At 51.1% G+C, this 23,731-nt stretch overlaps 1 protein-coding gene and 1 non-coding gene across 2 annotated transcripts in view; both read left to right on the top strand.

Annotated features, from left to right (window-relative positions):
* Window positions 1-23,731, top strand: part of RBM19 (RNA binding motif protein 19) — a 124,509-nt gene that overhangs the window by 60,539 nt on the left and 40,239 nt on the right. The window lies entirely within an intron of this gene.
* On the top strand, window positions 12,097-12,169 carry TRNAA-UGC (transfer RNA alanine (anticodon UGC)). The gene has a single exon. It is a non-coding gene; the product is annotated as a tRNA-Ala (tRNA).

Consider the following 23,731-nt stretch of genomic DNA (forward strand, 5'->3'; position numbering starts at 1 on the left):
CTGCAAAACACTTTTGGCCAGAGTTTGGACTCTGCAGTCAGGCAGCACTGGCCTGAGTCATAGCCCAGACCTTCCCTTGTTTGAAGAAATAGATGTACAGTTTCTTCCCTTTTCAGGAAAAGGAACCTCTGGGAGCTGAAGGAACTTCAAGGTGCCAGCAACTTGCCTAGGAATCTGTATAGGAACCTTGTCTTTTTACCTCTACTTGCAAGTAGATTCTTCACCTACTTTCAGAAGGAACAAGACCTCAGTTCAGTCAGTATAGAAGTTTAAGAAAAACGTCAGTTGGAAGAAAATTATATTACAACTCCCAGGCTGAGGAGTCCTTCAGTAAAGCGGTACTTAAGTCTGAGCTCCCTAGCAACCAAAGCAAGAAGGGGAAAAAAGCACCAGCGCCTGCTAATTCTTAAGCTACCACCCAGCCCTCTAAAGAGATTCTGCTCCCGTGGAGGGCTCCCAGGGGACTAACAGGATGATTTTTTTTTTTTTTTTATGTTTTTGCACAAATTTACAGCCCTGTTGTGGAACAGAATGCAAAGTTTACACGAAACGTTAAAATGAGTACGAGATAAGTTTGCCTTATACTCACTGAGTCTTTAGAAGTGGGCATTTATTCTCATCTGCCCTTTGGGATAAGGTGCATCTCTGAGAAGTTTTGAGAAGTCTTAAGTCATACGTGGAAAGAAGGGAAAAAAAAGGGGGGGGGGTGAAAGAAAGAAGATGGTGCCAGGTCAGGAAAAGGTGGAAGACCCGGTGCCGGTCACGAGTGCCAAGCTTGTGTTACGGCGCTAGCCCCCCGCTGTGAGTGTGTGGTGTATGCCAAGGGTAGCACAGTCCCGTAGAACTCTCTGCAACGATGGAAACGTGTCCAATATGGCAGCCATTAACCCGTGTGGCCATTGAGCACTTGCAGCACGGCTTGTGCAGCTGAGGAACTGAATTTCAGTGTTGTTTCATTGAACCTTAAATAGCAAATTCAGTGTTTTTCCTTTTAATTTGAAGCAGTCACGCACAGTGGTGGCTGCCATATTGGACAGCACTGTATGACAGTGTTCATACCTTTTGATCTAGTGATTCTGTCTCTAGAGTTTTACCCTAAAGAAATGATTGGACATATCAACAGGCTTGCTGTGCGGGGATCTTCCATGAAGGGTTGTTTATGGCGGGGAAAAATTGGAAATGTTACTATTCAGCAGTGAGAGAGGATGGGTTAAGTAAATCATGAACGGAATGCCAGAAAGTCATCAACAGCGTTCATAAAGAGCGTCGCTGAGAGGGGAAATGCTTTTGTCCGGCAATTAGGTGAAGGAAGCAGGAAATCCAAATAGGGTACCATGTGATCTCCGAGTAAACACGCGTAGAAAAAAGACTGGAAGGAAATGCCCCAAAATAACAATCGCTGTTGGTAAATTGAATGGCACTTCTTACTTCCTTCTCTGTATTACTGTGCATTTGGCAGATCGCCTACGTGAGCATGGAGATTGCTTTAGATTCAGAAGGAAAAGTACTTCTTCAAAATAAGACAGCTGTCTGTTGCTCTATCACAGTTACAGGGACCAGGGGGTAGTGGTGCGTGGAGGGTATTTCCTGAAATATTCTGGTCAAACTCCAGACCCAGTTCACTTGTAATAAACCCTCTGAGTGGTTCTTAGCTTTCTCTCTGCCCCATCTCTGTTCCATACTGCCCTTGAACTCCAAAGCCAACCCTTTAAAAAATCTAATTGCATTGAACGGAGACAGGACAGTATACCACTTTAGTGGGGTTCTTTTGCTCAGCACTTTATAGAATTTCAAAACTCTGTCATATACAGAACTCTCTTGAATCTTTCTCTGTTATTAGTAAGGCAGAGTTTTACTCTTTTTAAAATTCTCTCTTCCGATTAGAAAAGTAACCTCATTCCAGAGTCTTTGGGAAATGGAGCACAAGCCAGAGAAAACCACCCATCTCCCCACCACGAGACACAGCAATCCCCTTTGTGGGTGCCTTCCCTCATCCTCTTTCATATGCCTCTGCAGGCAGGGCAGGTATTAATATCACCATTTCACAGATGAGGAGACAGCAGGTCAGAGAGGTTAAGTGCCTCGCCTGAGGTCTCGTGGCTGGTTAAGTGGCAGAACCAAGGCCCGAGCCTGAGTTCTAGTCTGCGTTCTTTCCCCGGCTCTATAGGTGAGGTTTGACGTAACCCCCAAATAGGCTCCTCACCTATTCATGGGATGCTGAGAGCCTCTTGTCCTTCCGAGTGTAGCACTTAAAAGCCTTCTATAATGGTTCAGCTCACAGAGTAAGTTACACTGGGCTGATCCTTTCTTTATGGGAGTTTACTCTTTAAAGTAGGCACGGGTGACACAGGCGGGGTTATTCAAGATGTGCATTGTCGCACACAAAACAGAGTAAGCTAAATGTTTACCCGACATGGACGGAGGAATAAAGGCTTTCTGCAGGGAAATGAGTGGGAAGAAAGAGTCATGTGGAAGAGGTTTTAATCCAGGCGGCATGATTGCACTTCCCTGGGACAATTATCCTCTGCCTACCTTGAATTTAAATAAAGTCCCTTTAATGGCTTGTTCGCAAAAGCGCTCTTTTTCACCCGAGCCTGAGCCATTACCTCGGCTTCTCTGAATACAGCCGAGCTCAACCCAGAAGGGTTTAAAAAAAAAAAACAAAATGGATTTCTACAGGCCTCCTGAGTATGGCATGTACTCTGGAATTTTCAGAGGCATTCTGTATCCTCAAGTAAATGAATGTTACAGCCCCTGCCTCCTCTCCCACCTGGATGATCCTAGCCCTGCCATAGATCCCAGGCAAGGGCTGGCCCTGGCAAAACGAGAAGGAAGTTTCAGATCCGCCTGCCCCTCTGCTGCCCTAAGCCCCCTCCATCCTAGGAAACACGGAGAAGTGCTGACCACACGCTTTGTATTCCCTGGGGCTTATTTGTGCTTTTCTAAACAAGTTGTGCTAATGTTGGCTTCCCCAGGGGAGTAACAGCCCAAGTTTGAAGGAAAAAGTTGGCTTGATAATAAAAACACAGCCCAGAGGCGCGGCTGTGGACAGCGGGGAAAGGGGGCAGGGCGGGGAGTGAGGGATCCTGGGAAGGAGCCCGCGGTTCTCTCCCTGGGGCTCCTGATACAGCCTCCCTGGGTGGGTGGACGGAAAAGACCCCCGGGGGTTGTTTCCACTCAAAAGATTCCATCAGCACATCCAGCTGCATCTCGGAGTGTGTAGCACCCCTTCAGGGAAGGATGTCGGACCCATTTTAAAGGCCTGTGGGATCCCCTTTAAGGGGAATGGAATGGGGACAGTCTTCCATGTCTAGCTGGCTTGGGGGCTTTTTCCTAACCCATCCCTCCCCCACCGTGGCCAGTACTCACCCCTAGCGTCTCCGAGCGTTCCCCGCCGTGCTCGGAAGCCGGCGGGGTGGGGGAGGACGACGGCTCGTCCCCACTCACGAAGTCACTCATTTGTCTCTCATTTTCGAGTTATTATCGAGCCACCAGTCGTGAGGGTGTTTTGACAGCAGCTGTCAGCAAGGTGCAGGCGGCTGCCATCGCCTCCGATTGGCTGAAGACACCTATGGCAGTGTGTCGAGTAACATCCCAGCCTGCCCCGCCCCCTCCCCAGCCAGGAGCAGGGGGGACCAGGGCACCAAGGGAGAAGAAGCAAACAGAAGAGCGGAGAAGGCAGACCACCCCAGCCACTCCAGGCCCCAAGGCAGCCCCGGCTCAGCCCGGCAGCCTCCGGAATCCTTAGCATTTTTCTGACTCCCGCTAGAGAAGGCGGCTGTAAAAGACTCAGATTGTGTCTCGTGTTTTGTTTAATTTATTTTATTTGAGGTTTTGGGCAGCGAGGGAGGGGGGATGAGAGAGGATCCATCCCCCTAAACAACCATCTAGGCTTGTCAGAGTTCATTTATTGAATTAGCGAGGTTACCACTCCCGGGGTCCCAGCTGCCAGCCAGCAAAGCCGGGGTGGATGCAGCCCCTGAGCCGGGAGCCGGGGAGGGGGGCGCCGAGCAGAGAACCAGGCGCTCTAAGCTCTGATCAATTATGGTTACTTTTTTTCTCCCTCTGCTCGACTGAAGTGCAGAGGAATGCGTGTGTTTTCCCTTCTCCCTTGAAGAGCCTCCTCTCTTCATAATATCGGTCATTCCACGTGTTTCTTTCTAAGCACTGTGCATCCAGGCATGGGAATAAATAATACTTTGTATTCACTGCCTTTTACCTAAGCCATTTAAAATTCATTCTTTTCTCTTCTTTTTCTTTTTTTTTTTTTTAAGTATGGGGGAAAAAATGTCAGTGACACCAGAAAGCAGATGTTTTGTGATCAGGAAGCGAGCACACTTCTGCCTTAAATTGAAGGCCTGCGGGGCTAATCTCAAAGGCACAGTGACTGCAGGAGAATGTAATCTTTGTGTACCCGACAAGGGAGACCATGTGTCATTCTTGTTTCCTACCCATAAAATTCCCAGATCAACTCAGACTTCCACAATGGGGGTCTCTCACTTTGGGTTTCGGCCGCTGCAGTCAGACTTGGGGCTAAGATGGTTTGCGTGTTATAGACGTGCACCCACCTCATCCCTACTGATTTCCCTTGCCCGTTGGTACCAGAGAGCTGAAAAGAGCTACATCCTCATGATGCATCTATTTATCTATAGCAGGAGTGTTCAACCCGGGGCATTTGTGCCCATCAGGGGACACTCGGCAATGTGTCTGGAGTTACTTTTGGTTGTCACAACGTGGAGGGTGCTAGTGGCCTCTAGTGGGTAGGCGCCAGGGATGCTGCCACACATCCTACAGGGCACAGCAACAAATTATCCCGCCCAAGATGTCAGTGGTGCAGAGGTGGAGAAACCCTGGACTGTAGGGAAAGGGACCTTTTGCAGAGGAAACAGCAGAGGAGCTTTGAGTGTCCCAGAGTTTCTAAATAGGGGTGCTGTTGGCATGCGAAGTGGGGTGGCTATCTCATGCCTAAAGAATGTTTCACCTCTATAGCTGCCACTTGGTCAATGCCAGTGATGTCTCCCTTCATTGTGACAACCAAAAGCAGCCCCCACAGATCCCTCGGGGGGGAGGGTGCCCCTTCCCTTAAAAATCCCTGCCTTTAATTTTGTGTTCAGTGATGACCACGTGCCCAGTGCCAATGTAAGTTCTCGCACATCCCTCTTCATATTTAATCTTCACAGCAGTCCCAGGAGGTCAATGTTTTTACCTCCATTTTAAAGATAAGGAAGAGAACTGAAGCTTAGAGAGGTGACATCCCTTACTTGCAGCTAAGAACCAGGGAAGACAAGAGTTAAAACCCAAACCTGACAGAGGCCAAACCACTCAACCACTCTGCTCACTGATCCTCTTGGAGCCTCAGTTTCCTAATCTGTTAAATGGGGGGAAATGATAACTGTCCTCCCACCTCAGATGTTTTTCTTGAGACTCTTGAGAGAGAATGCACGTAAAGGGCCTTTGAAAAAGTACAGAATACAAATGTAAGGAAATTTCAGTGATTGTTGTACCTGCCAAGAATCTAAAACCACATGAATAGTGAAAAGCGTTCTTCATGAACCCGTGTCGTCAGCTGAGTCAGTGACCATTGGAATGTGGACTTAGAAGAAGGTCAGGTTTAAAGCCAGACTAGGTTGGGGCCAAAATGTGCAAAGTGACTGCAAAGCAAATACCCTTTGGGTGATGTGCTGTTGGTTTCTTGAGGATTGTTTACATGCTATGTCATTAAACAGACTGGTTATATAATGGCATTTCAAAGGGAATGTTTTTAAAGCATTGAGTTTTTACAAAAAGCATCACAGGCCTAGTAGTAAAGTCCCCCAGCTCAGAATCTCAGTAGAGCAACATTCTGTGCCGTCTCTCTCTCCCCAGCTTGGATGGGTGACGGGGCGGTGGGCTGCAAGTCGGGGGGACCAACCGCAGATCTGGCTGCACACCCAGATCACCTTGGGAGCTGTAGGGAAGCCTGAGCCCCACCCCAGACCAATTAAAGCGGAACCTCTGGGTACTGGCTTTTTTTTTTTTTAAACACCTAAATATTTAATAGTGTATTTCTTCAAAAACAAGGTTCTTTTTATCATTGTGGTGCAGTTCTCAAAATCAGGAAATTAACTTAGATACAGCCGTCTTATCTAATCTGCAGACCTTATTCAGATTTTGTCAATTGTCCTAATAATGTCCTTTGTAGAAAAAAAAACTCTGATTCAAGATCCATCCTGGGATCACATATTGCATTTCGTTTTCGCTTGTCTTTAGTTTCCTCTAATTTTGGAAGCATTACCTGGCATTTCTTTTGTCCTTCATGCCCCTGACAATATTGAAGTCTACTGGCCAGTTGTTTTGGGTTGGGTCCCCCAGTTGGGTTTGTGGGATTAGATTGGATTAGATTAGATTGGATTGCGGCTCTTTGGTGGCGACACCGCGGAAGTGGCGTCCTCCACAGTGCCTAGTGTCAGGAGGCACATCCAATTCGTCCCACTGCTGGCGATGTTATCTTTGATCACTTGGGTATAGTAGTTTCTGCCAGCTTTCGCCACTGTTAACCTGTTTCTGTTCCCTTTGCAATTAATAAATATCTTGGGGGATGCTTTGGGGCTCTACAAATATCCTGTGTCTGGGCTCACTGTACTGCTTTTAGCATCCACTGACGGTGCGTGCCTGAATTATTCATTACCAAGCTGGCTACCAAATGGTGATTTTGTAATTCATTCATTCCTCATGTTTATTAGTTGATATTCTCCTCCTGGGAAGGGCTTTTCTACCCATTCCCCCCGCCCTGTATTTATTTATTTATTTATTTGATTTTTATCAGTATGGACTCGGGTTATTCAATGAGTCATAACCCATGATTATCATTATTTATTGTGTTATTGAAATTGTCCCCAGTTAGACCAGTGGGAACCCCTTCAAGCATGGTTGTATCCTTTTGACATGTCCCTATCTTTTTTTTCTTTTTTTGTTTTTTGAGTACTTCCTTATTTTCTGGCCTAGCAAGATATTGCAGACTCATCTTGTACTCTCTCAGCTCCAGCCCTGGAATCAGCCATTTCTCCAAGGAGCCCTATTTCTCCTCAGTGGGTGGTGGTATTTAGATACCAAGATCTGGGTGCCAGGTGTGCTCAGGGGTCTCATGGCCGCTGGGCCAGGGTTTTAGCACATTTGGGGCTGGATAACCTTCTGTGATAGAGGCTGTCCTGCACATTGTGGGAAGTTTAGCAACATCCCTGCCCTTTACCTGCTAGATGTCGGAATCTTAGTGTCTGGAAGCAGTGGGGGCTCCAGAATTTCTTCAGTGGGAGGGGTAGGGTGTTTGCAGGCACTCGTCTGGGAGCTGCATTCACATGGTAATGAAGCACATGTCTTACTTAGAGAATAGGTGGTTGACCAGTGGAAGTCCTGAAGGCTAAGGTACCCCCAGACCACTCCTTGGAGCCGTCCCTGGTCTTGGTCCCGCTCCCCTCCCCATCACTGAGCCTCTGAGCCCTCCCTCTCCCTCTGCCTGGAGCTCTCATTTAAAATTTACCCCAGCTCCAGAGCCTTCTCTCATTCCTCCTGGTACTAAGCAGGCTTTGTCTTGCAACTCTTTTTAGTACGACCTTAGAGCGCTTTTAAAGTAAAATATGCTGGTCCTTTACCCCGGAGGGGGAAGAGTATTGCTAGAACACAGAATTATGGCGGATTGGGATAAGGCTTTACAGTTTGCAGAGCCCTTCCATGAACCCCTGTGGAGGTGACCCAGCCTTTGAGGCCAGTTCACACATGGGGTCAGTGACTTGTTCCAGGTCCCAGAGCCCCACGGGCCAGGTTGCCTATGTCTCTAAACGACTGGTTAAAACGCAGAGAGCCAGGCAGCCTGTTAATCTGTCCATTCCAAGATGAGTGAGGTTTTCTTTTCACCTGGAGCCAGGGGACCCAGCAGTGCCTCTCCTCCTGTATTACTGCCGTTCAGTGTCTGGCACCCCGACTTCCAGCATTTTCTCACCTGAGAGGGGAGGACACATCCGCAGACAGGTCCAAGCTGGACCTCCCAGAGAACAGAGGCCGCCAGGACCCTGCCTGCTAATGGGGCCTGGAGGTTTCATGGCGGATTTTTGAGTATGAGAGGGTCAGTGACCCCGGGTGCTGGCCGGGTGCACAGTCAGTAAGGTGCAGTCCTGGACACACCCCCGGGGGGCGCAGGGTGCGTGCATCACCTGTGTGATGGGGTGGGGTTGGCTTCCATCCAGAGGGGTAATTGGCCACCTGCAGAGCCATTCCCTGTCCCCTGTTATCTCAAGAGTCAGTGGTGTAAGGAAGCAACAGTGGTTTGTAGAATGAAGGGTTTTCTCCAGCTCCTAGAAGCCACCTCCTCTCAAGTCAGGGAGACAGGAGGTCACGGGGCCACAAATGTGGCTCCATTTCTTGTCCACACCCACCGTCCAAACTGCTGCTTAGCACAGCATCTTGCCCTCCTGTCCTCTCCCATTCCCAGCTTCCTCTTCCTCCATGCCACGGGCCCCTGAAGGAGGGAGGAAGCCACTCAGAGGCTTTGACAAGCAGTGGCTTTAAAGAAAGACCCTCCAGGCTCTGGATATAAAAGGAACATAACTGGAGGCCAGAGGAAGGCACAGTTAGGAGTAGATGTCCCCACGATTTTTCAAATTCACTAGTTTCTCTCCTGCAAAGGTAGATAGGTAAGGCATGCCCACCTGGGTCCTTGTAAGGAGTGTTCTCACCCTCCCATCTTTCCAACCGGGGACCTTCTCTGGCTGCGGGAACTTAGATTATTTTTTGGAGGCGGGGACGTCAGGCCGCACGACACTCATCCTCCGTCCTCCCTTCCCGTGACAGATCGTTAAATGATTCCAAGGGAGCCAGAGCCCAGGCTAAATGACCGCGACGACCGTATTATGGCAACTGTACCTGCCTCTGGTTCTATCACTTTCTTTCACCGAGAAACTTGGTCGAGAAAAGTCATTATCAGGGCCAGGCAGAGAATCCAAGACAATAAGTGTTTGAAAGCTCCCTTCCATGTCCACACACCCATTAGGTTGCCTGTGTAACAAAGCAAATTGGGGGGATGGGGCATTTGGGGGGTGACTCGTAGGTGTCTAAGTTGACAGGCCAAAAACTAAAGGGCGTTTGCAGGCTAAGTGAAATTTGATGACAGCAGTGTTTTCAGGAAGAGGGGGAGGCAGAGAGGGTCCCTTGCTTTTTGCAGTTCTGATTTTTACCCTCATTCATTGGTTTCTCGAAATATGGAGTGCATGGTAGGGCCATGGGGGGTACATAGGTGGCCAAGAACAGTGAGATCCCCGCCCTGGCAGAGCTGATGTACACGTGGGGAAGGGGACATCAGACGGTGATACACGCAAGGCTGACTCGTTTTGGGGTGATGGGGTTGGTCGTGCCTGGGAGCATAGCTCATGTGGTTGAGGAAAGCGTCCTTGAAGAGGTGACTGTGACCTGAGACTCGAAGGATGAGAAAAACCTAACCTTACAGAGACGGAGGCAGGAGAGCTCCAGGCCTGAGTCAGCGCAGCTGTAACTCAGAGTCTAACCAGGCGTGGCCGCTACGTCATCCTGCACCCAAAGAATTTGAAGCCACTTGAAAGAGGACCCTCGTTCAGACAGGGCTAACAGAACAAGAGCCTTCTTATCTGCCAGGGTGCCAACTGGGAACGGAACTCATGCCTCTGCTTTAAGTACTCCAGTGAACACATTCCGTACAGGTGTGGGCAGGATTCTGGAACCCACAAGGAACCGGTGGGGGGTGAGGGAGGAGGCACCCAAAGATCAACAGCAGAAATGTGTCGCACAGAGGTGTCAGAGGTAGCAAGTGAAAGTACAGGATCCCCAGTGTCATTTGAGTTTCAGATTTAAAAACATTTTTTAATAAGGTGGGTCTTTTAAAGTGTAAGCATGTTGCATGCAGTGTTGGGGACCTGCTTATCCCGAACAGTTATTTGTTCTTTATCTGAAATTCTTGTTTAACCAAGTGTCCAGTGTTTTATCTGGCAGCCCTCATCACTACCCCTGGGATGGGGAGCCAGTCTGTGGTCCAGCGTGGAGGAGGGCCTGCCTGGGGGGGCTGTCGTTGTATCAGAACTGCTGCCAGAGAAGGGCCTGCAAAGCACAAGGACGCTGGGAAGAAACGCTCTAACCCCTCCCTCCAACCTGCCCACAGGGGAGTTAGGTGATGCCCTCCATAGCGCATCTGAGAGGGGCAAAGGGAGGAGTCTGTGCAAGTGAGGGCAGTATTGGGGCCAGAAAACCTTGGCCTCTGGAGGGTTCCTGCAGTGGAATATTGGATGTCGCCTGAGCTCCCTGGCAGCCTAGGGAATAAGGGAAACAAGTGGTCCCACTAGGCTTCTTGAATACCTGGATCAAAGGGAGAACATTATTTTCTTAGCACTAAACTCTCAAGAGGAAGAAATGAAGTAGCAATCCAAGTATGGTTGAAGGGATCAGTATTTGAGGTGTCAGTGGGTCTCCTTTCTCCCCTTTAGAAAAATATATACAAGGAATTCCCTGGCAGTCCAGTGGTTAGGACTCCACGCTTCCACTGCAAGGGGCACAGGTTCAATCCCTGGTCAGGGAACTAAGATTCACAAGCCACGTGACGTGGCCCAAAATATATATGTATATATGTGTATATATATGCATATGTGTGAGCGTATGTATATATATGTGTATATATACACATAAATTGTATACATGTATATATAATTGTATATATTGGGTGTATTACATATACATATGGTATATATAAATATGTATATATTTATACATATGTGTAATTATTTTTATAGAACATGCACATAGTATAACAGCTATAAAAAGGGATAGAATAAATGGCAAGTATGTATCTTCATTTGGTTCTCCCCACGCCAGAAGCTTGGAGAAGGATTTAGGGACAAAGAGTGTATTGGCACGTGACCCGGGGAGCAGTGAGGGGAGGTCGGGGAAGAAGCAGCCATACACAGGGGTGTGACCGAGGCCACTGCTCTGAGTCCCAGGGCCTGGTCCCACGGAGACTCCTGAGAGCAGTACAGGAGGCCTTTCCAGAGCAGTCCGCCTGAGAGCCTGTGTCCTGCCAGCTGAGCACTGCCCCGTGGGGCTGGGGCTGCCCTGCACTTGGGATTGAGCAAGCGCCTGGGGCAGATTGGGGGCCGCTGGAGGTGGGGCACTGGCAGGGAGGGGGAACCTGAGCACTCATGAGGACCGGCCACCACAGCTTCAGCCAAACGCCAGCGTGGCGCGGGGCAGGTGACACAGGGTCTGGTCCCTCGTGCTGCTCCCCACAGGCGGCCGCTGCAGCTGATGTCTTATGTTTCTCTCCAGAAGTAATACTGTGTGCACATATATGCACCTGTGTACTGCCTTCTTCCCGCCACTTTTTGTTTTAACTCTCTGGCACCTGTTGTTTTTTTGTCTTGTCTTGTTTTGTTTTCCACTTGATCACCTATCTTGGCGAGGATCTAGTTTGGGGAGCAGTTTTCCAATATTAGAAATAGATGACCCTGGACTGCCTTCCTACCACCTGGGAGGTCACTGTGCGTGACGCGCTGGCTGGGTGAAGGTCAGGCTGAGGGTGTTCGCGTGGCGGGGAGGCGGGGGGAGCACCCAGATCTTCCGAGCACTGCATCTCGTCGCTCCTGGGGCAGAGTGACCGGCCGGGTCTTCCCTTCTGCTGGTCCTGTGGAGAAAAGCTGGGTGCGGGGCTGCTGGGGTGACGCCAGGCCCAGCCGTCTGCGATGGCAGGCTCCCAGGAAACCATCCCTCATTAGACCCCCTTGGGCAAAGCGATGCCTTGGGAGGGCCAGGCGGAGAGGCCTAAGGATGCTTTCTGCAAACCTCGCTAATTACCAGCTGCCTTGGACTTTCTCAGTGCCTCTAATAGCGCCCCATGAGCATACAGGCAGACCTCGGAGATATTGCGGGTTGGGTTCCAGACCACCTCAATAAACAGTATCACAATAAAGCGAGTCACACACATTTTTTGGTTTCCCAGCACATGTAAAAGTTATGCTTTCACTGTCTTGTAGTCTATTAGGTGTGCAATGGCACTGGGTCTAAAACAACAATGTACCTACCTTAATTAAAAAGTACCTTATTGGGACTTCCCTGGTGGTCCAGTGGCTAGGACTCGGCACGTGCACTGCCGAGGGCCCGGGTTCAACCCCTGGTCGGGGAACTAAGATCCCACAAGCCCCGCGGTGCGACCTAAATAAATAAAGCAATAGATAAAAAAGTGCCGTATTGCTTAAAAATGCCAGAATGGTTATAATCATCACATCAAAGATCACACTGATCACAGATCACCATGACAAATATAACAATGATGCAGAAGTTTGAAATATGACGAGAATTACCAAAATGTGACACAGAGACACAAAGTGAGCAAATACTGTTGGAAAAATGGCGCCGATAGACTTGCTCAATGCAGGGTTGCCACAAACCGTCAATTTGCTAAAAAAAAAAAAAAAAAAACGCAGTATCTGCAAAGCGTAGGAAAACGAGGTCTGCCTGTAAATACCTGATCAGGGAAAACAGGTAACCCAGGAGCCAGGAGGTAAAGACACCTGGTTTTCAGGGTGACGTGAGGGGGATGTGGCCATGCGGGGGGGACGCCCTGAGGTGGGGGACAGTGATGGCGTGATGACGGAGTGGAGTGGCGTTGGGCCAGGGGGTGAGATTGGTCTGGAACTGCGGTTGTCAAACTTCTATGAAGAGCCTGTGATACTTAATTTTAAGGGTCAACTTGACAGGGCCACCCGGTGCCCAGAGAGCTGGTAAAACATCATTTCTGTCTATGAGGTCTCTGAGCGCCTTTCTGGAAGAGATTAGCCTTTGAATTGGTGAACTGAGTAAAGCAGACGACCCTCACCAGTGGGGGCGGGCACCATCCAAGACCTTCCATCCGAGACCCTATTAGGACAAAAAACTGCAGGAAGTGTGAATTTGCTCTCTGCCGAAGCTGGGACACCCATCTTCCACCCTCGAACATTGCTACTACTTGTTTTCAGGCCTTGGAACTCAGACCAGACTTACACCAGAGGCCCCCGGTTCTTGGCCCTTTGGCCTGGGACTTACATCATTGGCTCCCCTAGTTCTCAGACCCTTGGACTTGGACCGGAACTAGCTTTCCTGGGCCCCCAGCTTGCAGGTAGCAGATTGTGGGGCTTCTCAGCCTCCATAATCGTGTGAGCCAGTCCCTCTTAGGAAATCTCTTTCTGTATAACTATATATAACCTATTGGTTCTGTTTCTCTGGAGAGCCCTGATACAGAGCCAGAGGGTAAATATTTTCAGCTTTGTGGGCTGCGTGGTCTCCATCACAGGTACTCAGCTCTGTGCAGCTCGGAAGCACCCCTAGGTAAGACGTAAGCAAATGGGCATAGCTGTGCTCCAGCACAACCTATTGACCCAAACAGGTAATAGGGCAGATTTGGCTCGTGAGCCGTAGATTGCCAACTCCTGGTTTAAAAGAACCAGTCACTTTTTCCTCATTGTCATTGAAAACTGGAATAGCCATGGATATCGGAGAGCAAGTGACGTCTCTGCCACAGTAACTGACCTCTTCCCCGCCCATCCACCTTCAGTGACCCTGGAACACAGCAGTGGTGCTGGTGGAGAGGAGGGGGTTCTCCCCACAAAGGAAATCGCTCCCCCGGAATCCTGAAGTGCAAACCATACCTTCACGGAGCTTCCCAGTTTCGAGTTGGAGAGGATGAGACGGAGCAGCTCCATGGCCCCGGGGCAGCCCATTGGGTGAATAGGGCATCAGTCTGTGGGTTCCAGTTCCTTCTCTGCCACTTGGCCTTTTAAAGGGAGGCAGGGCCAGGGGCCTTCGCCGTTCCTCATCTGTGACGTGGGAGCCCAGTTCTGGCCCAGGACCCCTCACCGCTGGCTCAGGACAGGAGAGAACACAAAAACCAGAACACTTCCCCGGGAGGATTATCCTTACCGGCCTCACTTGATCCCCTTTATTGACTCTGTCGTTCACCCCTGCATTTGTTCCTTCTGCTTCTTAGTGAGCGCGCACTAGGAGCCCAGCTCTGTGTGAAATGCTTCAGATATAATGTCTCCTCTAAGCCCTACCACAGCTCTATTGGGTGGGGGAGGGGGTTATCCCCATTTTACAGATGAGCAAGCCAAGGCAGAGAGTGGGGGAGGCAGCTTGACCCCCAGGCTTGTGCTCGTAACCCCTGTGTATCCTTTATAGCACCATCTATGCCTTCTGACCTCTGACCTCTCCCTGTTTGAGTGGGGGCCGTCCCGAATATGGGTTGCTTTATCTCCTGGCTGCCTCTCTGTGTGCAGGAGAGGGGCTGGGGGTGTGAATCTCGGCTGTGCCTCCCTCACCTCCCCCGCCCCCCCGGAAGACAGGGAAATGTGGCTGCAGCTTCTTCTGAGGCAGCAGGCCTGTGGCAACGCACAAAGCCATTGACAGGATAACTGACTCTTCCCTCCTCTTGAACTTTGCAAATGATGCCCTTTAACTCGCTGGTGAGATAAACAGTGCTTGTTGCAGAGGGGACCTTTCCCTACTGACTGCTGATTTTTCTCCTCTTTCTCCTCACTTCTGCCTGGGGCTCCTTGGTTTTCTTACACCCCAAATCCTGTCTGGCCCTGATTCGGTTTCTTATCTCAGGAAGAACCCCACATACACACCTGCACACACCAAGATATGCCCCACGGAGGGACCCATCGTGGCTCTCACGTCCACACACCTCAGACTCATTCCCTCTCCTCCCGGGGCCGCTGGAACCAGCCCTCCGGAGCCCATTTCTCTCTGTCCCAGACTCCAGACCATGCAGAGCCCAAGTCAGGCCCCTTTGGCTCTCGGCTCCTGATGTCCCATCAGATTCTTTTTTTTCTCTAAACATCTTTATTGGAGTATAATTGCTTTACAATGTTGTATTAGTTTCTGCTGTATAACAAAGTGAATCGGCTATACGTATACATATATCCCCATATCCCCTCCCTCTTGCATCTCCCTTCCACCCTCCCTGTCCCACCCCCTCTAGGTGGTCACAAAGCAACGAGCTGATCTGGCCCATCAGATTCTAAACTTCCTCTTCCCTCCTGTAATTGAATCGAGCTCCACATTGGTTTATTTGGCCCCAAACAAATGGTTCTCCCTCACAAATCCATTTCCACCTCTCCCCGTCTCTGAAAACTCGCCAGCCAGCCTGAGCTCCGGTTGTTTTATTGTTGTTTTCTTTCCCAGGCTTTTAAAAATCATATCTGTCCCAGCCGGAGTGAGCGCCTCCCCTCCCCCTCGGCGCCGGCAGGCTCGCCAGCGTGAATCACCGTCCTCCACTCCGTCTCCCACAGGCCCCTGGAAGGGCCTCCAAGGCCTTCCATCGAAGGCCCACGCTGTGGATTTACCTCTCGCATCCCCTGCAAGGGTGTGTCAGCTGTCATCCCCTGGTGACGACCGGCTGGCTTTCTTCGCAGGCTCCGATGCCGAGGCTGGTTATCTGAGGCACACTCCAGTCTGAGCCCCGCTGGACCAGAAAAGTGGTCCCCTCCCAACTGTGACTTGCCGGTCTGGGGCCTCAGGGGGAGACACGGTGACTGCGCTCTCTGCCTCTTTCCAGCCATGAGTAGGGCTAGGTGGATGCTTGGGACTCTGCCAAGGGGGTGGAGAGCTTTCTCATGCTGTGGGGGTCTGGAGTGTTCTTCCTAACGGCAGGTGTCAGAAGCTTCTAGAATGCTGAGCTCTTCAGAAGCCGCCTTCCGTATCTGTCAACATCTCCTTGGCCTCTTTTTCTGTTTCCTCCATCATTTGCCTGACGGCTTCCCAGTGGCTGGCGGGTTCCAGCGAGAACCTGAGGAGTGGGCTGGGGGGCAGAAGTGGGTTACCCCGCGTGGCGTGGGGACATAGCACAGCAAAGGAGGAAGTCAGGGAACTCCACGTCCGTGGTCAGACAGCCCTGGATGCAGCCCTTTGAGCTCAGACAGACGCCCCCTCGGTGTCACATGCCCCCTGGGAGCGCGGCCGCCCCGGGCCTTGCTCTGAGCAGTGAGTTAGAGCATCCGACAAGGCATCAGGTACCTGGTCCCCTCCCCGCTCTCTGTTTCCTGTTTCTGATATTGAGGACCTGGGTCATAAGAGGGACCACGTGCGGTTTGTGCTGAGCACCTACTGCACGCCAGGCACCGTTAGCCCCACCCTGGGCGCTGGCCACTCAGCAGTCCAGCAAGGAAGGAGGACCATACGCAAACAGAGAACAAAATGCACAGTAGGATGTCACGTCGATGACATCCCGGAAGAGGAGTGAGTCAGGTGATGGCAAATGCAAGGCCGGTACAGGTCGGCAGACCAGGTGGGAAGCCTTCGGCGTCCTCCACCCCGGCAGTCTGTCCCTCTGCCCCTTTGCGGGGCAGCGACCGGGCTTATGGGTCTGTACGTTTGCCTCGGTGATGCTGAGCCCAGGCCGCACTGCACGGGGCAGATCGGGGCTGCGTAGGTGCGTCTGCTGTTTGCCCTGCACCTGGTAGCCCCGGGCTGCTGTGCTTGTCCAGTCATTTTAATAGCACGTTTGGGTTTTTTGGACTAATGTAGGGGTCAGCAAACCAAGGCTCACACGCCAGCCCCGTCTTTGTAAATGAAGTTTCATTGGCATGCAGCCATGCCCACTCGTTTGTGTGTTGTCTCTGGGTGCTTGCACGCTGCAGTAGCAGAGCTGAGTAGTTGCAAAGCCAAAAGTATTTACTCTCTGACCCTTTACAGAGGAATCGCGCGTGGCCCTGGTCTAATCTGTGACCGTCAGCCCTCCCTTCTTGCGGCCTTTTAGGAACCTGCCCCTATTAACCCCTTTGCCCTTCTCAGCTGCTCTGGGACAAGAAACTAAACAAGTTGGTGAAGTAAAAGTTAAATAGGCTTTCAGTGGGAGGGGGCAGGGTCAAGGGCTTTCCCATGGGTGACAGGCAGAAGCTTAGTGCATGGGCTTCCTGGCGTCATTCTGTTTTGCCCGGGGGGTTCTTTCCTTCCTTCTGGATCCTCTGTAGAACGAATGCGCACAGCTTCTCCTTGTTCAGGCCGCAGGAGCTGCATGGCGTTGCTGACATGTGACTTGCTGTGCTCTGAGCCCCCTGCTCCCCGAGTCTCTGTCCTCGGCCCCTAAGTGGTGGCATTGGCTCGCATCCCACTCGTGCTCTGGTTCCTGAAACCATACAGGGGGCTGCTGCCACCATCCCGCCCCTTTTCCTAGAGATGCTGTCGGGACACCAGAGACTTGTCTGGATGTTCAGTTGCCACCTTGTGCTTCTCCAGAGAGATGGGAAGAGACGGGGCCCTGGGGCCGTGATGCAGGCGTGCGCGTTGGTGCACCCTGACAGCCCCGAGCTGCTCTGTGGTCCATCTCCAATCTCCCTGGGATGGCTTCCTCTTGATGAATCAGAAGTGGAAGGCAGTGTTGGTGGCTGTGGGCTGCTGCTTGGCACTTAGAATAGGGGGACCATCAGTGGAGAGTTTCTAAACCCCCGGCGACTAGAACTTTTCTGCCTATCCACATGTGCGCCTTAAGATCCCTTGAGAACCTTACAAGCTCAGTGGAAGTTCTCCCCGTATTTGAAAGACCTGGCTTCTCCTTTTCCCTTCACGTCCTCACGCTCATCCAGCTGCCCTCCACAGTCTCCAGTTAGGGCCACTTAGATCACTGAAAGACTTGTGCCCTTAGCTTGAGATGTTAGAACAGGCCATGGTAGTTTGGGAGAATGGTGTGGGCCTGATGGGAATCAACCGGAGATAATCTGGGTTCATGACATGCAGTCCTCCTTAGAGTTCTGAGCGGTAAAATGGATCCAAAAGAAATGACACTGAGGGACTTCCCTGGCGATCCAGTGGTTAAGACTCGGCGCTTCCAATGCAGGGGACGCGGGTTCGATCCCTGGTTGGGGAACTAAGATCCCACATGCCATGAGGCGTGGCAAAAAAAAAAAAAAAGAAATGACATTGAAGGGGCCCTTTCTGTGTATGCGTAGATGTGGCAGAGGAGAGGGCAGCCGCTGATGGAGGTGGTGAGGGCTGAGAAGTAGAGGGGCCACCCTTCATTCAGCCTTCTCAGGAGGCCTGGCCGTGACCTGGCAGCGGGCGGCATGAGGGGTGTGGACCAGTGGCGAGGGGTATCTCCCTGCCCAGCACCCCGCGCCCACCCTGGAAAGGGGGTCTAGCTACCTGCCCCGTTTTGCACGGGAGCTAACCCCACCCTCTCCTGCCTCATAGAGACCTCAGGGATGTACAGTCTAATCCAGGATCAGAGGGTTCCGAGTGTGGTGCTTAGGTGGAGGTCCGGGAGTGGCCCTTCTCTGAGTGGCAGCAGCAATGGGCAGAGCAAAAGGTATCAAGTTATAGACAAGCTTAACCCTGCCTGCGGACTTCCTGGATTCTCTCCACCTCCTCTCATATTTTCTGGAGTTACTATGGCGATATTGGGCACCACGGAGATAATTGCAAGAAGCAAGATATGTGGCAGATTAATTCTTTAATCAGATTTAAGCCCACCAGAAAGAGGCTAGGTTTGGGAGAGTTTGGTTTTTTTTTTTTTTCTTTCTAATTTTTTTTCCTTCCTCTCAAACATTTCCTGTACTGAGAATAACGACACCAAAGGGTGTTAAATTGGTTCTGAAGGTCCACCTCTGGCTGGCCACATTCTTGTAACGATTTCATTAGCCTGAATTATCCACTTTATTTTCTTGTAACGGGATTAGCTGTACTTGAGACCAGAGAGGGAGAAGGTGGCGGAGAGCGTCCACTGTGTATTCAATTAACTTACCCCGGCAGAGGTGTGGAGCTGACCAGAATGCACGCCCCAGGCCAGAGGTTGCGTCTTGATGCTCTCCTTCCGAAAGGAAGAGGGAACATGAGCTATTCCACTGGGCTCGCTCGGCCCGAGGGAAGACACAGGGGCCTGGGTCTGGCTGACCGATGCCTCCTTGGGGACGATTTCTTCTAATTATCTTGCAACACTAGTAGGACACATGGATAAGACGGAGAACTGCTTCTTTTCTCGGGGCTCCAAGAATCACAACATCACATCTGGCCCTCTTACCAGATCTCTTTGCTGGAAACCCCTGGGGAGCCCCCAGGAGAGACCAGCCCAGCCTGCTCCTTCTCAGCTTCGACTTGACACATCGTAAGGGCTCGGGAGGTGTCACTCGCTTGGCGCCAGTACAGATCCGTGTAAAGGACAAGGGCATTCCTGATAACAACTTCCCTTTCTTCTTTCCCAGTACATGCCAGGAACCATGGCATCAGCAGCCTTGTACGGTGGGCTGATTATTCCCATTTTACAGGTGACAGAACTGAGCCTCAGAAAGGTGACGTCAGGTGCAGGGCTGGGATCTGAACTCACATCTGACTCCAAACTAAGGTTCTTTCAGTCATGTGTGACTCGACCCCTCACTGTCAAAACTAGACTCCTGCAGCATTTCCCCACTCTGCGTGGTCCCTGGCGAATTCGAGGTTTCACCTGAGTGTACAAGGCAAAGGCCTTTCACCTTGAGGTGTGTGACTGTCTTACTTCTTTTTCTCTTCCCAATTGTATTTTCCAACTGTGTTCCATGGAATAACAGTGTCTTAGGAGGTGCTGATAGGTTTTCTTGTTTGAGGGGAGGGAGGGGTTCAATGGCTGGATGAGTTTGAGAAATGCTGTGTCTTCTCTCTCGCTCTTCCAGATAAATCCTCCCTGCATCAAATACCTTAAAGGGACTGACAAGGTCTGCAGCGGAGAAGCTTACTGAAATCTGTTTAGGCAGATCTCTCCCAAATGTATTTAATTTCAGAATGCTTTTTACCCAGAATACCGAATAACATCTTTCAGGTCAAGTTTGAGAAATGTTGTTTTTTAAAAGTTACCTCTGATTTCAGAAATTTTTTTCTGACGTGATCTGCCTAAGGAGTATACTCAGATTCAGCAGGCAGTGTTCAGCCTGCAGCTCTTCTGAAGCCCTGCAGCCGTGCACAGATGGCCCCCTTCTAGTGCAGAGCAACAGATAAGAGCACAGGTTTTAGAATTTCATCAGGCCTAGGTTTGAGTTTTGGCCAATCCCTTAAGCAGCTGGAGCCTCAGTTTCCCCGTATGTAAACGGGTGCATGATCCACGCCTCACAGGACTGCTGAGGACGGCATGAGGTCACACATGAAATATACTTAGGACAATGCCTGATCCGTTGTGTGCCTTCAAAGGGTGGGACTCTAGAAAGTGCCTACGACTGTCAGTTGGGGAAGCAGTAGGAAATCATGACAATTTCCATTTCTATTTCTGTTTTATCTCATTCTTTTAAATGTTTTAAATATCTAAGGATGCACGTATACAGTGAAACAGCAGTACACGTGCGCGTCACTTATAAATTAAAAGTGTACATATATTGGAGATGAACGCTCAAAAGTGTTTTACTGAGGATGTGCACCAACCCTAGGGGGTTGAAAAATGAAAACCACCGGCTTATAATCAACAAGAAAGAGGCTGTGCCCCATGGAGGCCCAGGCACGTCTGGCCCGCCGTTCTTGCCCAGCACAGAGCGCGGTGCCCACGCATGGGACATGCTCAGGAAATAGTCGCCAAGTGAATGCAGGATCCATAATACCCGAATGACGAGGCACATTAAAATTCCTACCATGCTTCATGCCTGGGGCTGGGTCCTGGAGAGTGGTGAGGGGCAATTCATTCAGTGCCCGTGTAGCCAGCCACGAAGGTGTCCACGCCTGGTTAGATGCTGAGGGGCAAATGTGATGGGCAAACCCTCTCTGTCCTCAAGGAGCTTAGAATCCCACATTACGTGAACATAGACGACCAAGGGGGCCGACAGGCTGCAGGGGGCCAGGAGGGAGAGGGCAGGGCCCCAATCTGAGGTAATAAGGAGGGGAGGAAATTCCATCACTTTGGAAGTAGACCAGCCCTTCTGATCTCTTAGAATTGAATCAGAACGGAACTTGCATGTGCGGATGCTAAAAACGGGGCATCTGGTATCTTTGGCAACACAGTGTTGAAAATGTTTTGACTTTGACACCAATATTTAAAATCCCGTTTCTTAAAAGAATCTGGATTGCAGAGCTTTCTTTAGAAGAAAGATCTGCCAGTCCTGGGCCTAGCTGGCTGTTCAGGCTGGGGCTGAGGGGTCCCTGCCTGCTCTGGTGGAACAGTGGTCCTCAACCTGGGGCAGGATCACCCTCACCTGTTACAGGTGAGCTTGTTACCACCTGGACTGCTGGGTCTCCCCCAGAGCTTCCGATTCAGAAAGAGGGGAGTGGGCTGAGACTTTGCATTTCTGACAAGCTCCTGGATGACACTCATGCTACAGGTCCGAGAATCACCCAGAGCTGGGGGCCTTTCTGCCAATTTGCCCCCAGCTCTCTTGGCTCCCTCCCGTCATCTGTCTGGCCCCAGAGGTCTTTACTTGGGGACCAGTGTTCTGTCCCCTGCATTATCCTGGCTCTGGCACGTCTCAAGATGTTTTTATACAGCTTCCTCCCCCCCACCCTCTTGATTATCAGTCCAGCCTGGAAACGACTCAGCCAGGGTCACACGGCAGGTGAAGGCAGAGCCACGACAGGAAGCCTCTATTTTCCAGTGCCAGGTCCCCTCCACCAGAGCCTCTCAGGCAAGTCCGGGCTCTGCCTGGAACTCGGGCCCAGACTCTGATTCAGAGATACCATTTAACTGTTCATCCCCAGGACTCCTCATCTAGAAAACGAGAGGGTCACGCTTGCCTGCAGAGGACCCTGTGAAAGGCTGTTGAGAAAAGCTAAGCACTGTCCTCCACACCTCCTCTCTCCCTTCCGTGGAAACCAGGCCGTTCTTCAGCCTCCAAGAGGCAAAAATGAAAGGAATAGTGCGCCAGTGGTGATAAGGTAACCTTTCTACATCCAGTTCTCACCATGATGAGCAGTGAGTAATTGGAAAAGTTCAATCTGAAAGGTACTCTTCAAAAAGCGAGAGAGAACAAAAGAGGAGGAAACTCTGAGCTTAAATATACCTCCATGAAACGGCTCCCAAAGCCACTGCCCCCTCCCCACGCCCCCCCGAGTGGAGTAGAGGCGCGATCCGGGGTCAATACACACCTCACCCGCGTAACCTGCTGGGGGAGCAGCTGCCGCAGGTGAAGCCTCGCTGAGACTCCCCACTCCTGTCTGCAGCTCAGCCAGGGCTGTGTGGAGGGAACGATGTCTTTTCTCTCCTACGCAGCAGGGCAGGATTCTGAACCCCGTTGTCTCGGCACTAGTTCCTTGGTGAGTAATCCAGCCGGTCCCCTTCTTGCTGGCTGTTACTCACTGCCTGCAATTGAAGGAATCGATGCAGGTACTTTGGAAGGAGCCCCTGGGGGCCGAACACTCCTTGTAATAACGTGTGGTTGTAGAACATGAGAGAGTGTCTGTCCTGAGGACAGAAGGACTGGGTGTTCCGGCCCCGGACGTGCCGGTGCCATCGCGATAGCGTATGCATTGTGTGAGATGATTCGGGTGAAGGACGGAGACCCGGCGCTTAGGGAGGACTCGGTCAATGTCAAGTGCGTGTTTTCATGAATGTTTATAGAGTGTTTTCTGTGGGCTAGGCACAGGCCTAGGTTCTGCAGACACAACAGAGACTAGACTCTGCCGTCTTAGAGTGTTCTTTGTGTCTCTAGAACAGGGAGGGAAAGACAAATAAGTAAACAAGCCGTTCCAGACGGTGCTCAGATGTGACAGCGTGGCTGGTGGCGTGGGGAAGCGACGTTAAATAAGGTGGCAGTGGAAAGCCTCCTTGAGAAGGTGGCATTCGAGCTGAGATTGAATGACAAGAGGGTCTGTGGTGGGAACGGCTAGGCATGGAGAGTTCTGGATTATGGGAAGAGCAAGGTCATAGGTCCTGGCCTAAGTTTGGTGGCTTCAGGAGCAGGAAGAAAGCCAGTGTGGTTGGATTAGCCTCCGTTTCCCCATCTGTGAGCCCGCAGGATTGGACGAGGCAGCCTCGACCAAAGCCTTTGCTTTGTATACATTCCAGGAGCGGGAGGTTTGGATGATGGGTCCTGTTGCCCAGCCTCCCTCTGCTGCAGAAACCACCTGTCGTCGACGGAGCGGTGGGTTTGTCTCTAGATGTCCATTCAGCCTGTCTGTCCCTCCACCCTGCTTCAGCTGGGGCCCTTAGCCACACGGCGACTCAGTAAGGAAAGGGGAACACGAGACGGGACACCGGGCAGAGCGGCTGCCAACCTGCCACGTTCATTCACCCCGTGGGAACTACTCCGTGAGTTCATGGTGGACCCTTCTTTAGGATGTGGGCACGGAAGAGAGCAGTGAACGGGGACCAGAAGCCCCAGGCTGTGGACCTAAGCAGCTGAGACGGGGGTTGATCCCAGAGTCCTCTTTGGTCTGTGGGGCAGCAGAGGGCTCACTGCCTGCCTGTAGCTCTTCCCTACCAGCCAAGGGTCCCCAAAGGCAAAGCTGATGTCTGGCCCACCGTTGCCTCCCCCAGGCACCTTGCACACAGATCCCTTTGGCCAATTATTAATAGACAAGACAGACCACACAAACTTCCAGTGAGCAAAGCACAAGTTCAGGGACAAACTGCCCACTTGGACTCCAGCTTGGCTCATTAGCACCTGTGGGGCCTTGGACAAGTCACTCCACCCCCGTCGTAGGTAATGCCTCAGGGGGTGAGCTTGGAGAAATCACATAACTTCTTTGAGCCTCAGTTTTCTCCATCTATAAAATGGGAATAGCAGTGCCTAGGTCATAAGGCTGTTGTGAGATCATGTATAGCTGATAT

This window comes from Balaenoptera ricei, chromosome 14, assembly GCF_028023285.1.
Source record: "Balaenoptera ricei isolate mBalRic1 chromosome 14, mBalRic1.hap2, whole genome shotgun sequence".
NCBI lineage: Eukaryota > Metazoa > Chordata > Mammalia > Artiodactyla > Balaenopteridae > Balaenoptera > Balaenoptera ricei.